Here is a 12,730-nt window from a genome sequence, read left to right on the forward strand (position 1 = left end):
ACCCCCCCCCCCGCCACGAAATAACTAGTGACCATCAGCTAGGGGGCGGGTTACGCCTCACCAAGAGCCCCCTGTACTACCTCCCCAAGTGCCCATCTCGGTGGCTCCCTCGCAGGCCCTGAAGGGTTTTCCTCCTGCCTTCTTTACTGCGGTTAGGCCGACTCCCACTTTACAGAGGGAGAAACTAAGGGAAGGGGGTGTGCGCCTGCCTCACCGCCTCTGGGGGCTCTGGGAAAACGGGTCCTCCTGGGTTATGGTCTGCCTCCCTCCCTCCCCCCAGGAGAAGGGACACTACGGGACTATTTTATGTCTTTGTTGTGTTTTCGGGCCCAGCCAGGAGGGGAGGGAGTCGGGAACCTCCACTCTGATTCGGGTTCGTAGTAGGTCTGCCCTGGAAGGGAGGGAGGGAGGGAGGCCTCTAATTCTCCCTGCGGTCCAGCCTGGGCGCTTTCTAATAATGCTACCAAGTAAAAACTCCATCGCTGTGAGCAGGATTCGAACCTGCGCAGGGAGCCCCCATTGGATTTCGAGTCCAACGCCTTAACCACTCGGCCATCACAGCGCCTGACCTGGCGGTGGCCAAACCAAGGTAATGAGAGCCGCGTCCAGGATGCTGCAGGGCCCGGAGCGCAGGCGGGTACCTCTGCGCGGCTCCGCTCTCTAGCCACGGCCCTCGGTAGGCATCCGGCCTCTGGAGAGCTGCTGCGTGGCCAAAGGCTATGAACCGGTGTCTGATTCGGGGTCTGCGCGAGGGAGAGGGAGGGAGAGGAGGAGGAAGGAGGAGGAAGGAGGCGGGGGGACCCCGGAGGACAGAGCAAGTGCCCGCGCTCAGGCACAGGAGAAGGAACAATAACAAGAGCCATCGCGCAGGTGCTGGTCCGAATCTCTGTAATAGGGACAGCAACTCCCAGGCTTTAGGCCGCACCGAAGGGTTTGTGCCGAGCCCCTCCCCGAGATCCCGTTAATCCCGACGAGGACCCTGCGCAGCCGGCGCGGCCCCCCTGGGACGAAGGAGCACCCTGAGGCGGACGGGTGGCTGGAGCCGCGCCACAGCGCTACTAGGAGTCCGCCCAGGCTGGCCCCGAAGGCCCTTCTCCTGACTCCGGCGCTCCCCGCCCTGCCCTCCAGCCAGCTGTCAATGAGTTTTAAAGAAAAGAACCCGGGCGCGGAGAGCCGGAACGCCCAGCGCGGGCCACAGGCTCGGAAGCCGTCTTAAACCTTGTCCAAGCCCAGCCCCAGCGGGCACAGGGAGACGTCGAGCCCCCGAGAGGTGACGCTTGGACGTCCTTGGACTACAGAAAACACAGCCTCTCCCTACTCTAAACCCTCCCACCCCTCTCCTGAAGGCTTGCTTTAAAGCGCGGGGCCCGCGCTCCGGCTTGCCTCCGCTCTGCCCGCAGGGCCTGGGCCTCTCGGCTGCCCGGCCTCGGCCCGATCTCTCCCGTCTTCTTCTTTCGGGGTTTCTGAACACAAATGTGGATTTTCTTGGAAGGGGCGGCCTAGCAGAGTGCGCCCAGCCTGTCCCCTGGGGGCAGAGGGAGCTTCTGGGATTGTTTCAAAGGATGGCCGAAAGATAAACGGGGAGACAAGTGTGGGGGGAGATGGAGCATCCCCGGGGCCCCTGGAGACAGGCAGGCAGGCAGGGAGGGAGGGACGGAGGAGCTGGAGAAACGGTCCTGGTCCCTGGAGCCCATACGCGGCTCTGCACCCATCTTCCTCTTCAACTCTGGGCCCTCATGAAGGAACACAACTCTGCAGCTCCTTCCGGGCCAGAAGGGCAGTGGAAGGTTCTGGGTTTGCACTAGGAGTTCCAGAGCCGATTTTCTGCAGTCCCACAGCAGGGTGTTGCCATTTGGCTCGCGGTGGAGCATGCAAATTTCTTGCAAGGGAAGCAAGATTTATTTCTCATTAAAATATTTGTTCAAGGACCCAGTTCCATCCTCAGTGCCAGGCTCCTCTTCCCATTCTCTGTGCTTCGCTTCAGAAAGAATGAGTCACCGCTCTGGGCTCGGGGAGAGTCGAGGGAGAGAAAAGAAACAGATGCCTCCGAGGGTATTGTTTTAATCAATTCATGAAGATGGAGAGGAGAGGGGGAGGGAGGAGGCGGGTCCCAGAGCCTCCAAAGAGCCAGAGAAAGAGCAAATTCCAAACACTGTGTTTTATTATTGCTCCCCCCCCACCCCCCCCACTTCAGTTCGTCCAAAGGGTTTCACTTAGGCAGAGATGGACAAAAGGATCTTCTTGAGGGCAGCAGCTTTGTCTTCCAAGTCCTTGCCTTCCCCATGATCCGGTGTCCCGGGCCTCTCTTGGGGGAGCCTTATCCCCCTGGGAAGCGAGGGCTGGGATCCCAGAACCATTGAGTCACAATGGCTCCCGGAGGGCACCTTCTCCAAGCAGTGGAGAACACTGAGAGTCAGAGGGTAGCAGAGACGTCCTCACAAGGTGAATGTGCTAGCCGGGAGATGAGATTTAAGGTACTTTGGGTAAGTGCCTCGTCTCCGTTGTTGTGGCAGCTGCAGCATGATCCTCCGACTCCCCTCTGGCTTCTCTTCACCAAGATGGCCTTTCTCGCATCTTTCTGACTTTCCCATGTGATAGTCTGGGTAGACGTTGCTAGACCGTGGGACGAAACTGTGCCGTAGTCCTAAATGAAGGGAACGAAAAGAGGACTGGCTAAGAATTCCACAAAGAGAGCAGAAGACAAACAGTCATGAAAGATGAGAGTAACCTTTTGTTGGACAAACGCAAAGTTCCAAGATTTTGAAATAAGAATTCATTATTTGGCAAAAATTGTTGGGGAAACTGGGGAGCAATTTGACAGACACTAAATGTATAGGCTGCTGTCTTACACTGTTTATCAGGATAAGATCAAAATGGACCCGAGACCTCTATATAAAGGGAGATATTAGAAACACATTAGAAGAATAGGGAACATAGGACCCAGGAGATTTATGGGTAGGAGAAAAACTCATGAATCAACAAGAGATAGAAAGCATTGTGAGATGTAAAATGGGTAATTTAGGATATAGTAAACTGAAAAGATTTTGTACAAATAAAGCAATGTAGCCAAGATTGGAAGAAAAAGCAAAGGCTTTCACTAAACATTTACAACATAACCCCACCATATGCTAAGCAAAGTCAAGAACCTAGAAAGTCCTTGCCCTCAAGGAGCTTATACTCTAAGGGGGAAGACAACATCAATTGTTATGGGTAACATTTTTAAAAAAAAATAATTAAATTTATTTAGAATGTTTTCCCATGGTTACATGACTCATGTTCTTTCCCTCTCCTTATTCTTCCCCCTCCTGTAGCCAATGAGCAAACCCACTGGGTTCTGCATGCACCATTGTTCAAAACCCACCTCCATACCATTAACATTTGCAATAGAGTGATCATTTAGAATCTACATCCCCAGTCACATCCCCATGGAACCACAGGATCAAGCAAATGTCTTCCTTCTGCATCTCTACTGCCATAGTTCTTTCCCTGGATGGAAAAGCGCTCCCTCTCTCAAGTCCCTCAGAATTGTCCTGAATCATTGCATTGCTACCAGCAGAGAAGTCCATTACATTCGATTGTGCCAGAGTGTATCAGTCTCTGTGTACAATGCTCTTCTGGCTCTGCTCCTTCCACTTTGCATCAATTTCTGGATTCTTTCCAGTTCACATGGAATTCCTCCAGTTTATTATTCCTTTCAGCACAATAACATTCCATCACCATCAGATACCACAATGTGTTCAGCCATTCCCCAATTGATGGGCACCCCCTCATCCTCCAACCTTTTGAGGGGCAACATTTTTAAAAGGATGTCATTCAGCTGAACAGCCAAAGGGAGATAGGACAAACCAGATGGTGAAGGGCCTTGAGCTCATGCTCTAAGGGGATCTACTGAAGAGATCAAGGCTATTTAACAAAGAGAAGAGAAATCTTTGGGAAATTCAGAAACTGATTTTTTAGAGTTGCCACATGGAAAAGGGTTTAGACTTGTTCAGCTTGGTCTCAGAAGGGAAAATTCTTGTAAAGAGGCAAATATTTCTGGGGCCTGGGCAAGTTTTGAAAACACACACACACACACACACACCTCTTTCTAACTTGGACAATGTACTGGAACATGTAGCCCATTTATGTAACCTTTATGAATCCCAGGACACACCTGGTTTGCAATGAGACATTGAAAGAGGATTTTAAAGTGGGTTCATCTAGGATAAACTTTGCAATTGAAAAGAAGTGAAGTGAATTAAGGACAGGCCAAGGATTTAGGACACCTGGGCTTCCATCCCAGCTCAGTGACTTTGGGCAAGTCCCTCAGTCCTTTTATGCCTCAGTTTCCTGAAAAAAATAATGAAAGGATTGAGTCAAATGATGCTTACTGTCCTGTCCAGATCTGACATACAGTATTGCTGTGACCAGCTGGTTTGGACCACCCCACCATGAGGAACAAATGAATAATCAGCCTCTTGACAGTACTAGAATCTGTCACCCTTTCCTTGCTCATTTGATACCCAACTTCATATTTGCTTAATATAGATGCACCCACCAAGGGAAAATTTGAGAATCAATGCCCTGGCCACCCAGAAATGTACCACAGACCTTTCTTGAGCATATAATGCCATGGAATAATTAGCCACCTAAGCACTTCACTTGATCAATGGGGTTATAACAGTAGTAACATCTCACAGAAAGTTCCCATATCCCATATGCTAGAGAGAAATGATCCCATAATTTTAAAAGCATACTAAGAAATGTGAACCACATTTTCTAGGGTAAAATAATTCTTAATATTTTTTGTAAGATCTTAAAATTGAAATCAAGCTATCACGATGTTACTCTAAAAAAATAGACATCATTATACTCTGAGAAATCTTGATTCTGGACATTACGGTACCTTGCTATTGAGGGAGAAGTATTAAAACTGGAACCTTAGAGAATTCTGTTGTACAATCATATCCCTTCTTGCTCAAAACTTCCTTGAAAATGCTTCCCTGGGGACGAACCTTGTCACGCTTCAATAAAAGCTCAATACTTGAACAGTACAACCCAGCACACCGTCCTCTCTCCTCATCACATTGGCTAGTGAATCGCCTTGCATTTTCTACAGAAGGAAGCAAGGACATTTTTTCCCCTGTGTCTAGCACACTGTAAACATTGTGTCTGTATAAGAAATGCAGATGGCTAGTCAGGGATATTTCTTATCCTTAAACATTTTACCAAACGTATTCATGAGTACCATGCATTCCATGCCTACAGATGGCTCCCCATTACCTCCAGGATCAAATCTCAAATGCTCTGTTTGGTTTTTAGAGACCTTCATAATTTGATCTCTTCTACCTTTCCAGTTGTTGTCTATAATACTCCTAGAGGACTTGACACTCATTGCTGTTCCTTACACAAGCCATTTCATCTCAGCTCTGGGCTTTTTCTCGGGCTCTTCCTCACATTTGGGATCCTCTGTTTCCATCTCTATCATTGGGGTTCCTTGGCTTCCTTCAGGTTTCAGCTGAAGTCACTCTTTCCAATGGCCCAGCAGTACTAGGTCTCAAACTACTAGAAAGCAGTAATCATCAAAATGGTCTCCAGCAGCTAAGAAATAGAATGGTGGATCACCAGAATCGACTTGGAGCAAACGCCCCCAGCAATCTAGTGTTAGATAAGCTCAAAGACTCCCAGCTTTTTGGGATAAGAACTCTCCAACCAAAACTGCTGGGAAAATTGGAAAACAGTATGGCAGAAACGAAGTATTGACCAGTATCTCAGACCCTATACCAAGATATGGTCAAAATGGGCATACGATTTAGATATGAAGAGTGACACCATCAGTAAATTAGGGGATCATAGACTAGCTTACCATGTCATTATGGAGAAGGGAAGAATTTATGACCAAACAAGAGGCAGAGCATTACAAGATGTAAAATTTAAAATTTTAATTATACTAAATTAAGAAGCTTTCGTACAAACAAAATCAAGATAAGCAAGATTCGAAGGGAAATAAGAAACTGAGGAAAATTTTATTTCTGATATATGATATCTGAAGATTCTGATAAAGGTTTCATTTCTAAGATTTATAAAAAATGAAGGTAAATGTGTAAGAATATATGCCATTCCTCAATTAACGAATAGTCAAAAGGTATGAACGAGCAATTTTCAGATGAATAAATCAAAGCTATATGAGAAAATTTCTAAATTTCTCTTGATTATTAAAAAATTGATTATTAAAATTAAAACAGCTCTGAAGTACCACCTCACACCTATCAGACTGCCCAATATGAAAGTAAAGGAAAGTGGTCAATGTTGGAGGGGATGTGACAAGATTGGGACACTAAAGCATTATTGGTGAAGTTGTGACCTAATCTAACGATTCTGGAGGGCAATTTGGAACTACGCCCAAAGGGCTATAAAATTGTGCATATCCTTTGGGATATGGAGTCTGTCTCCCAAAGAGATCATAAAAAGGGTGAAAGGGCTTACCTGTACAATAATATTTACAGTAGCTCTTTCTGTGGTGGCAAACAATTGGAAATTGAGGGGATGTCCATCATTTGGGGAACTGCTGAACAAATTGTGGTAAATGTTGGTGATAAAATACTACTATTGTCCTCTAAGAAATGATAAGCAGGATGATTTCACAAAAAGTTGGAAAGATCTACATGAACTGATGCAGAGTGAAATAAATAGAACCAAGAGAACATTGTACACAGGAAGAGCAATACTGTATGATGATCAGCTGTGAAAGATTTAGCTACTCTCTGCAAGACAATCATCTGGGACAATTCTGAAGGACTTATGACCAAAAAAAAATGCTATCCATCTCCAGAGAGAGAATTATTGGAGTCAGATATTAATTTATTTATGGTTTTGTTTTGGGGTCTTGGTTTTATATGAGTATTCTTTTTTAATAATGGCCAATATATAAGCATGTTTTGCATGATAATACATGTATAACCCAGATCAAATTGCTCACCACCTCTGAGATGGGTAGGGAAGGGAAGAAGGGAGATAATTTAGATTTCAAAATTTCAGAAAACGTATGTTAAAAATTGTTATTACTTGTAATTGGGAAAATATGTTTGAATTTTAAAAGAGAAGCCCTTACAGAAGACCTCAAGGTCCACAACAACCCTGTTATTATTATGTATATGTTATTAATAATGCTATTAATAATTAATAATGGCTGAACAAATTGTGGTATATGCTGGTGATGGAATACTACTGTGCTCAAAGAAATAATAAACTGGGTCCATGTGAACTGGAATAATTAATTAATGTGTTATTATTATGCATTATTATTATCTCCATTTTATAAATGAGGAAACTGAGGCTGAGAAAAGTTAAGTGACTTGTCTAAGGTCACTCAATTAGTAGTAGATGTGTATGGCAGACTTTTAACTCAGGTCTTCCAGACTCTAGGCCCATCACCTTATCCACTTTGACATCTACCTGCCACTATAAGAAGGAATATTCAAAGGAAAGAGATTGAACTGAAAATCTCAGGACCTGAGTTGAAGTCCTATTTCTGCCACTGAGCACCTGAATAGCCTTAGATAAGTCACTAATCTCTCTGGACGTTGGTTTCTTTACCTATCAAACGAAGGAGCTGCACTACCAAATATTCAAAGTCCCAACCAGCTTGGATTCTATAAACTGGAAACTACTTTCAGCCTCAGTTTCCTCATCTGCAAAGTGAGGGGGTTCCCCTATGTGAACGCCATTGTCCCTTGGAGCGCCAGATCTAAGGTTCTCTAAGTCCGATTTCCTGCCTTTCGGGCTGCATTAGGTGAGACCTGCTCATGGCAGCTCCATTCATGTTAGGCCGACGGACCCTTCCATGTGGCTTTGGGGTGCCCGTGTTATTTCCATTGTTCCACAACAACATGCCTTCTTGATAGGATCCAGACCCCTGGGCTGCTAGAGTACTTAGGGGTCGAAATATTGGCTTGTGAATTTGGCCTATCAGCAAAGTGAAAAACCAGGTCACTCTTTTGTCCTTTCCTTGCTGGGGGGCTGGCGTGGGAGTGGAGAGAACCCCCTCCCCAACCACACACATATCCTTTCAAGTCTTTCCAGGGATTTTACAAGCGAGGCCTGTCCACCTTGAACCAAAAGCAGGGGGAGGGGAGGGAGGATCTGAAAGGACAATTCTGGGCTTCCAACATGGAACTGGAAGGTTCCTCATTGAGATCTCTGCTGCCTGTCCTTTAGCAACGCGGGTGTACGCACACCCCGAGGGACACTGAAGACCACTCGGGAGGGGGGATAGGCAACGGGATGGAGAGCTTCGGAATCCAGTGGAGGACTTTTCCGCAACTCAAGCGACACTCTGAAGCCCCCCAGAGACGGTGGATGGGCCTTGGAAGGCCAATGGTTGCTTCTCCTCGGAGGAGGAGTGCTGGCGGAGGCTTCCGGGGCCACTTGGGCAGCCCGCGGCAGAGGGAGCTCTGTTGGGGTGCCGGCTGGGCTGCGCCTCCAGGGCCCTTCCCATCCTGTGATTGAGGATGTGAAATTTCCCGAGAGGCCCAAGCGGTCCGATGTGTGCAGACGGCCTCCATCCTTTTCAGATGCCGGGCCATTAAAGTTTACGGCTGCCTCTGGGAATGAGAGAAACAGAGTGGCGACCGATTCATTTACTTCGTCCAAGCAATTTTCAGCAGGAAGGAAGGGGGGCGGCTGGGGGGAGATAACTCTGCTCTGCTGGCAGCCTGGGTCGGGGCAGGCCCTCCTCCATTTACACTCTTTGTACATCTCTTGCCCGCGCCATGTTGTGCCTATCGTCTCATTCAAATGGGAGCTCTTAAGGGGCGACCGGCTTTTGCCTTTCATTGGACTTCCAGCATCTGTACGATGTCTGGGCAATCGATGCGTGCTTGTTGACTGACTCATAGCACTCCCCATGAGCCACGAGTCTCACGGAGGGCAAGATGGCTATTTGGCCCAATGCTGTCCATTTTTCCCGAGGTCCAGAGCTATCAGTCTGCTTTCTGAAGGAGAAGAGAGCTGGCGGACAAGATGGCAGAAGGTTTTCCTGAGTGAGTCCTTTCCTTTCCGATTTCCAGGATCCACGACGGCCTGGAACCTTCCTGCAGAGAGTAAGGAGGGCTTATTTGGAGTTGGTGCTTAGAAAAAGAGCTCGCTCCCAGTCCTCTGCAGCACTTCCAAGTCCCAGAGCTGTTGGTGTTGCTGCTTTTTAATCCCAGCTATCCTCTGAGGTTGGCAGTGCCAAGGAGAAAAACAAAAGCACATTCTCCTCATTTTACACACGAGGAAATTGAGACCCAGATGGGTGGAGACACATGCTTGTGGTTCCGCAGCTGCGACCCGCCTCCAGTGGGCTTTGAACTCAAATGCTCCAGATGTTCCCTGCAGTGGCTTTCTGGGACACCAAGGTGCCTGGTGGGTCAGAGAACCAGTTGATTATGGAACATATGGCTTGAATGATGCCACGTTCTCTTTGTTTGGACAATTCTAGGTGGAAATCTGGGTGGACTAAGAAATCGGCCCAACAGCTAACTTTTTCGGAAAGGGGGGGAGAACATACCCTTTAGAGATCTGCCCAGGGGTTGAATGCAGCTATATATATTTTATTGATATCCATCTCATTTCCCACTAACTGAGCCCCCTGGATTTGAGTCCACTAGCATCATTTCCTTCCCCACCCGCTAGCCCCGGGAAAAGCTTATCATGATGAAAACTCAACATCAAAGAGCTTGCTTGGGTTTGATCCTTCCACTTCAGCAAGGCTCTTCACTTCTGCCCCTCTGACTGGAGTGCGAGAAGGCGGAGGCCTTTCTTTCTAGAGGTTCAGAACCCGAGCGCTCTTATGGGGCATTGCTTACCAGCTGCTCTGCTTAGCTTCAACTCCTCCATCACCTGATCGTCCCAGAGCTCATCACCAGGAAGCTCTCTCTCTCTCAGCCCAACATACACTTGTCACCTTTTCTGTCTGTTTTCTTTCTCTGAAAGATTCTAAATGTACGCTCTTGGAGGGCAAGGATTGTCTTGCTTTTTCTTATTTGTGTCCCCCAAATTAAAACAGTTCCTGGCATGTAGGAGGTGCTTAATGAATGTTCATTGTATGCATTTTCACTGATCATTTGTTTTAAAAATTGCCTACATTTCCCAATAAAAAATAATAGCCCTTTAATGCAAAAAATGCAAAGCATTTTCCCAATATGAAATCATTTTATCCTCCCAACATCCCTGGGAAGTTGAGGCTATTATTATCCCCATTTTATACATCAGGAAACTGAGGCAAACTGGGATAAGTGACTTACTCATGGTCACTTAAATATCTGAGGCCTGATTTGAATGGGGGGTTTATGGATCTAGACCCCACTATCTATTTAGTCTTTCTTCTAGTTTCCTCACTGCATCTCTCTTCTCTTCTCATGCCAAAGATCCATCCCTAAAAATAAAGAGTACAAATGAGGGGGAAATCATCAAAACAAACTAACATAGCCAAGAAGACTGAGAGTGCATGCTGTGTTCTCCATTCATACATCATCCCCCAAAGGAAGAAGAAAAAAGAAGAGGAGAGAAGAAAGAAGAGAGGAATTGAAAGAAGGGACGAGAAAAGAAATTGGTGAAGGAAGATACAGAACCCCAAAGAGTTGTGCCACTAGGCATCAGGGACATGGAATGACAGCAACCTGCGAAGATGGCAGCCTGTAGCTACAGCAAACAATCACCTTTACCTCTTTGTCATTTGGGGGCCTGGGTGGGGGGACAGGGTGAAAGAGAAGGCTACATATTAAAGATTAGCCTCAACCACGGAAAGGTTCAGAACTGGATCATAGAGACCTTCGATTCTGCCAGCTCGTCATGGATGATAGGAAACAAATTAGCAAGTAAACAGTTTGTATGGGTGAGCTGAGTCCCATGTCCACAGTCCAAATATTTCCTGGAAGGATAGGCCGGGAGACTATTCAATCAAAGCATCCACCCAGAAACCATGACCCGAGGTCCAAGGTTCAAGGCTTCCACTTCATACAACAGATTCATGGCCAAGATCATCCTGGACAACTCCAGGGTGATGGAGGGATTCAAAACAAAATACAGATCATTCTCATGCTCTTCTGCTCATGCAAGCAATTAAAATCAGCCTCCCTCTGAATATGCCACACCACTTCTCCTCTTGTCCATGCACTTAAGGCCATCTCTGATCAAATTCTGATGTATATTCCAAAACTTGCCTCAGTTTCTTTTTCCATCTTCAGACTTTGTATGCTCCAGCCAAGCTAGTAGAGCACTTGTATCCTGAAGTGGAAATTCCATCTGGTGCCTCCACACGGTTACATAAACTGTCCATTGCCCTTGGAAACTATTCAGGTCCCTCTGATGTCCACTTAGAATCCTGAGCTTTGTCCAAAGATTAGCTCAGGCCTGAGGGAGTGAAAGAAAAAAAACAGAGAGGCCCAGGAAAGTGTTTTGGGGTGCCCCTACCATTTGTGGGTATAGCATAGATGGTCATTCTTCCAAAGAAGACTGAGCAATTAGCATGTAGAAGGAACCACACCATGGAGAACCAAGTGCGAAGGGGAGGTGCTTAGTAGTGAAGAGACAGTGCCTGGAATTGGGGGATTTGGGGTGTCCTCCTCAGGGTCAGGGAATAATGGCAGAAGAAGCTTGATGTGTTCTCCAATTCATTCAGACCAATTAATATTTATGAAGAGCCTAAAGTATACTAAGCACTTAGCTTTGTGCTGGGGGACATTAAGGAAAAGACAAAAGTAGGGCTACTCATCCCGTCCAGAACCTTCAATGCCATTATCATTCATGTTATTCCAGAGTAGGAACTACCTGATATGCTAAAGGCATCTCTTTGTGTACTTTACTCAGCAGCTGGGCCATGTATCTCTGTGCCTCCATGTTCACCACATAATACATCCAGTGGCCTTTTTGATCACATGTTTCTGTTCTGAAACTCTGTAGAACAATTGTATCTAATTAAAATAGAAAATGAAAAAACATTTTTTTTCTTCATGAGGCAGAGAGAGTCAAGACGGTGGATTAAGGGAAGCCACCCTGTTGAACCCTCCTAACATTACTTTCTAAACAATGTTAAAATAACACCTTAAATAAAATTTTGGAGCAGCAGAGCCAATCAAATGCCCGAGTGACATATTTTTCCAACTTAAGAAAACTTCAGAGGTGGAACCACACCAGGGTGGAGGTCTGTTGGGAGTTTACATCTCCAGCAGCATCAACAACAGTAGAAGAAGCTTAAGCAGCTCTCAGCCACCCAGAGATGGGGGTCAGATTGGTTAGAAAGAGATCTCAGAGCACCCTTTTCTAGCACTGGATATAGCTGATAATGATTAGCAACTCTGTTGCCCATAAACAATTCTAGGTTGCAGTTCTGTGATGAAGAGGGAGTTCTGGTGGTCAGTCATGAGGAAGCAAAGGCCTTCGTCACATTATAAAAGCAGAGAAAAGCATTAGTAAGTGCAACTGCAGGATACTAGCAGCCCTTCCTTGGTTAAAGACCAGACTACAGGCCAGTAGAGCATTGGTAACACCTCTCCCAGCAACTATACCAACTTGGAACCACCAAAAATTTGCCAATTCCTGGAACTGGCTCTGAAAATAGCAGCAATAAAAAAACTGAAGCTTGAGGCAGTTCCTTGCCATTTCCAGGTAAGTAGGGCTCAGCTCAGCTTTAACATAAAGTTCAAAGTCAAGAAATAAGCTGAGAAAAATGAGAAAACAATCAAAAAAGTAATTTGATTATAAAAAGCTA

General features: G+C 46.2%; 1 non-coding gene across 1 annotated transcript; it reads right to left on the reverse strand.

The window, feature by feature from the left end:
• Positions 1 to 480: 480 nt before the first annotated feature.
• Positions 481 to 562, reverse strand: TRNAS-CGA. Its single transcript has one exon. It is a non-coding gene; the product is annotated as a tRNA-Ser (tRNA).
• Between the last annotated feature and the right edge of the window lie 12,168 nt (positions 563 to 12,730).

The sequence above is a fragment of the Gracilinanus agilis genome, chromosome 4 (assembly GCF_016433145.1).
Source record: "Gracilinanus agilis isolate LMUSP501 chromosome 4, AgileGrace, whole genome shotgun sequence".
In the NCBI taxonomy this organism is placed as follows: Eukaryota; Metazoa; Chordata; class Mammalia; order Didelphimorphia; family Didelphidae; genus Gracilinanus; species Gracilinanus agilis.